This window comes from Gadus macrocephalus, chromosome 21 (genome assembly GCF_031168955.1).
Source record: "Gadus macrocephalus chromosome 21, ASM3116895v1".
In the NCBI taxonomy this organism is placed as follows: domain Eukaryota; kingdom Metazoa; phylum Chordata; class Actinopteri; order Gadiformes; family Gadidae; genus Gadus; species Gadus macrocephalus.
The window spans coordinates 18,941,465-18,946,786 of NC_082402.1; the positions used below are offsets into that span (position 1 = coordinate 18,941,465).

Here is a 5,322-nt window from a genome sequence, read left to right on the forward strand (position 1 = left end):
CTGGGCGACGACACGGTCTGGCACCTGGACAGTGGTGACCCCTGTAAATAGTTGTGTGAGTATAGTTGTATATAATATAGTTGTGTGTATATAGTTGTGTATATATATAGTTGTGTGTATATAGTTGTGTTTTATGTTAATAAAGTTCATAGTAAATACCTGTTTCATCAATGTTCCAAATATCCTTGGCCTGGAACTGGTGCCGGTCCAGCACTGTCTTTAAATTTTGGTGGAACAAGTTTACATTACTTAGGTTGAAACTTGACAACCGTTGTTGGCTAGTGGCCTCTGGACGCCGAAGGGAGAGGCTGCCACTGCGCTCCATGAAGGAGGTGAACCAGTCCTTCCCCGCCATGCTCTTCCTCGACCAGGATGCAGGGAATGGGCAGCTGAAGTGCACTGCCAGCTCAAAGGCAAATTTTCTGACCTGAAGGGGTCATAAAAAGTTGATGTACATTTGTGTGTTTATGTTTATGTTATTTGTTCATATTTATTAATTAAAGCATATGCATAGCATACATGTGTGCCTGTCCTACAACTTATGTAGCCCTTTTCACAACACTGACCTCATTAGGGGTGAGCCCAAAATAAATGGCTGCTGCCCTCTTCAGGTAGTCCCTGACCTTTCCCTCCTGCGCTGCGTTAAAAACCCTATTGTGCGGGTTATAGCCAGGGGACCTAGCCGCTTCACTGCCCTCTTCTGCCCTCCGCTTGAGGTAGCGTGACAACGTCACATGGTTTATGTTGTTGGCCAACGCTGCCTGCCTCACTGAGCTCCCAGAATTGACCTCGCTGCAGGCCCTGGCATACACCCATGCAGGAACCAGCCCACGGGAGGTGGTTCTCCTTCTCACGCGCGGCTTTTTTCACTCAGTAATAATCTGTTGATGCATGTGATAAACACGTTTTGTTCATTCAAAATATGTTATTAATTCAAAGCAATAGTTATTCATTGCAAAACATTTATTAATTCTGTGATTTATACAGGTAATGATCGTGCAATGTACGCGTAATTACGCATGATGATGTGCGGGACGTTTGAAACAGGTGTTTCAATCGTCCCGACAGCGACTACTGACACTTAAACCTTTTTTACCTCTAAACTTCAAAACTGTGACATTGCACACTTTATCACAGGTTTAAATACTAATTCATCTGTTGTATAGTGATATTATTATGGCATGAAACATAAAATACAACTATTTATTACAAAAAAACTACCGCAGGAAGGATTTTACTTACAGCTCTCGAAAACAGGTTTGCGGGATAACTTTTGAACGGCGTGACGTCATTACACAAAATTTCCCGGGGTTGGTCAGTCTTGCTTGCTGAACGTAGTGACGAATTTTGACGTGAAAGCCTTGCGTGGTTTTCGAGTAAATCGCTGTGTTTCAATCGTCCCGTGTTTCAATCGACCCGGCTCTCCCCTATACACGGTAGGCCTATAAACTTTGAAACTAGGTCAACCGCCATCTTGTCCGTCAACTCTCCTCACACTCTGACAGTGTCTGAATCGCTGTCTAATCAATAGGATACTTCATTCACCGCCTCTTCCGTGTTCATTAGAATATTATGAATAGTCTGCGTTGGGTTCATACGCTTGTATCAGATGCTTGCGGGGGCCAGCCGTGTTTCAGTATGCATGGTAAGGTGCTTTTGGTAAATATGTCATGTTAATAGTGCAAATGAATTAAATATAAATATCTAGTAGCCATCTTTAAAAGCTAGGCGATTATATAGTAAGCCTATTGAATTTACACTAGTCATAACTATTCTATTTCACAAAACGTGAAATTATGTCAACCAGATGTGTTTGTGTTGTAATCTTGAGAATGCCTAGCGCTACTGGACATTCAACTCAGGCTAGGAAAATGTGTCCATCTGGAGCACGCACCAATCTCAGACGTGGGAGCTATTATTGGTTGCAAATACTGGTATGCCAGGTTTATTTATTTAGCATTATGCATGATTTATTTGTATTTGTTTGTATGTTTACATGTGGAAATTGTGCCACAATGCAGTCAGAGCCGGAGAACTTATGCTGTCAGGAGGTGCCTCAGGTAACATTAGCAGCTACCTAACCCACACTTGGTTGCAGTGCATGATTTCTGATAACATGCCACTGCAGATACTCACCTCATGTTATCCATAATAGGTTACAAGACGGCTGGAACAGCTGGATGAAAGGCCTCCCTGCATGATAGACCATCCAGGTTTAGAACCAGTTTGTCTGAATGTGTTCTCGCTGCAGAACGCATGCAACATCTACAGAGCTGACTACGGTCCTTTGCGACTACGGGGGATAGAGCAGTGAGTTTTACATATAATAACCTACTTGACTGTTCATACACAATAAACTAAATAAAGTCAGCCAAAGCCACAATTTCACATCATATTTTAACATTCTAACATTCTAACATTTTTTCATAACCAGATACTGCATATTACGCATTAATTCACATAAAACATTGTACAGATACAATAAACATTTTTTGAACGCAGTCATGAATATTGTGCATCTAAATACAGTATAAGTGAAGAATTCACTGAATTCAATGAGAAAATGTGAACACAGATGTTGACATTGTAGAACCTGTTGACTAACAATGTTACATTTTCTCAGTCGTTACAGGTATTTAGCCTACAGAAATTTTGTGAGCTGGTGCTGGGGCTTCCTTGGGCGGAAGATAAGGGTTGTTATCCCATCATGCGTGGTTCTTCGCATACACCGGGAATTTCCGGACGCCCATGGAAGATACGGAGGCTTCAAACCACCCTCCCTTGATTAAATCTGGAGACGTAGCTGGCGATGACCTCCTCCTTGTCTGGATGCTCATATTCTGAAGACAGTTCCGGCGGGATGTTTATCTTCAGAATCTCAGCTCTGTAGGATGCTGGGTCGACAAAGACCTTCTCCATGATCATGTCCATCAAATCATTCACATACTCTGTGCAATACACACAAAAGGGAATCACTAGTTACTAGATTATTCATTGATTAACTGTTCATGCATTGACATTTTGCACTTTGAATATTTGGTATATTTTGGGGTATTTATGTGTATTTATTTGTTCATTTATTGTGTTGGAAGTACCCGAGTTGCAGTACTTTGTCAATATAAATGTTCATTTTCTGAGTAAAAAAAAAAGTTGACACTTACGGAATGTCGCCTCAGTCTTCACTGGTTTGGCTCTGCACTCTCCCTTCCTGGCCTTAGGAAAGGTCAGTCTGAACATAAGATCCCCTGATGACGTAGTGGCTTGTCCTCTATCAGAATTCTCATTGTAATGCAGTGCAGCCAGGTAGAGTCTGACATTAAAAAGAAAAATCAAGCATGAAAATAATTGCAAGAAATGGGCAAATGTTCACAACAAGTAATCACAGTTTAATTTACCTGCACAGCATTCCTAGAAATGGATAGACCACATTTTTAGGAGCGAACCGCAGGATCACGGCGTGGAATGCCTCCAAAGAGGACGTCTGGTGGTGGGGACTGAGCTTTGCTATATCTCTCAGGACTGTCTTCTTGGTCAGCGCCTTCTCCAGCTTGTAGAATGCAGGTGTTATTGAAAGACAAAAATATCATACATTATATCCTACTTATTGGTAATGACTGGACTTGCAGCTAATCAATATAGTCAAACCAGTTTTGAAAAGAGAATGAGACAAACCTCCTGAGAGCCATCTACTCTTGTCCGTTGTGCTGCGAATTGGATGTAGACATTTTGGGAAGAGGGGATCATCATGAGTATGAATATCCTGAACATGGTTCAGGAGGGAGGTCCATTTTGCCACTCTCTCCGGCCCGGTTATTGACGATGCCGCCGCCCAATAGATGTGGTTTCTGATGGCTCGCATCCACGTCTTTACTTTCTGGCAGTCCTTGGTTTTGCTAATTTTATGTAGTTGCTTTGTAATTCCTACAAATCAGAATAAATATTTTAAGAATCGGAAGTGAACCCAATATGAATTCCACACATTTTCCCCAACTACAAGATACTATCCTATCATTATGCACCGGAATATGTACAGAATACTTCTTGTATCTTGTTCTGAAGGCAAAAGGGGGTCCCTGCTATAAGTAGGTTTCTAATGTTTCGTTGGGTGAGTGTACCTTTCTCCATGTGCCAGACGTCATAAAATTGAGTGATGTTGTTGGCCCTCAGAAATTTCTGGATTTGTGGATGACGGTCAGTGACGATGCTATCGATGGTTACACCACGTGCATCCAACAATGCCAGGCTCCTCTTCAGGCCTTCCTTCTCCATATGGGAGCTTCCTCCAACCTCATTGCTCTGTCAAAAATCAGAAGTACGGGTCCAAGTGACATTGCCAAAAATTAAGTAAGAAACAGAACACTACACTTTATTCGTCACGCCTACCTGAACCAACTGGAGATCGACAATAGTTTTGGTCGGGAATACTCGCAATACTCAACACAGCTGTTTCACTGATATGAATGTCCCAAGCACTTTGTTTTTCACACTGCAAACACGCTTGCACACAGGACACACCTCGAACAGCTCCATGAGACAGGTCCCGTACACTATATACTTCCTTATATCGTGTTTGGATGTGGATTCAGCATCTCTGGGGGGGGGGGAATTAGTTAATCAATAACTCTTTCAAACAGTTTGAACAATAACCAAATACTTTAAAAAAGCATTATAAAGCAGAACTCCTGAAGTACACACCAGCCATTTCCACAAAAAAATTGAAAACTGATTATATACATTGAGACATGGATATTCCAGTTACTCACAACATGAATGTTGACTCAGGCAAAGTTGTGACCGAGTCTTCAGGGTGAAAGGTTGCGTCCAGCCCTTCAGAAGCCAGTATTGCGCTGCCCTCGAGACAATCCTCCTCCTCCTCCTCCTCCTCCTCCTCCTCCTCCTCCTCCTCCTCCTGCTGCTGCAGCCGAGGTCTCTTAGATGGTGGCGGCTTTACAGGTGTCGAGCATGCTACAGGCAGTGGGCCTGTGAAGGGATCAGTGGATGTGCCAAAGTCCTTGAAGGACACAGTAGCCTGGACAGCTGTAACAAAACGTATATATTTATGATAGGGCATTCTTAGGAATAAAACATGACTGCACTGTTGCAGTATAAACACTACCAACCTTCACTTCTGTAATGCGAATGAAGAGTCTTCAAAGTGAGTTGTATGCCAACATGGTGTCTCTGAGGTGGCTCAGTATTGCAGCCAATATCCCTTGTAGCAGGTAACTTTGTTGGGAAAAATAACCTGCTGAGTACATCACATGTACATTACAAATATAGCTAACTCCTACCCTAGCCTGATGAGCACATCACATGGCAGGA

General features: G+C 42.5%; 1 long non-coding RNA gene across 1 annotated transcript; it reads right to left on the reverse strand.

Annotated features, from left to right (window-relative positions):
- Positions 1–3,587: 3,587 nt before the first annotated feature.
- LOC132450394 (uncharacterized) lies at positions 3,588–4,416 on the reverse strand. The gene is made up of 3 exons (XR_009523824.1): positions 4,384–4,416; positions 4,116–4,296; positions 3,588–3,921 (listed from the first exon to the last, which is right to left on the reverse strand). It is a non-coding gene; the product is annotated as an uncharacterized LOC132450394 (long non-coding RNA).
- Positions 4,417–5,322: the final 906 nt, after the last annotated feature.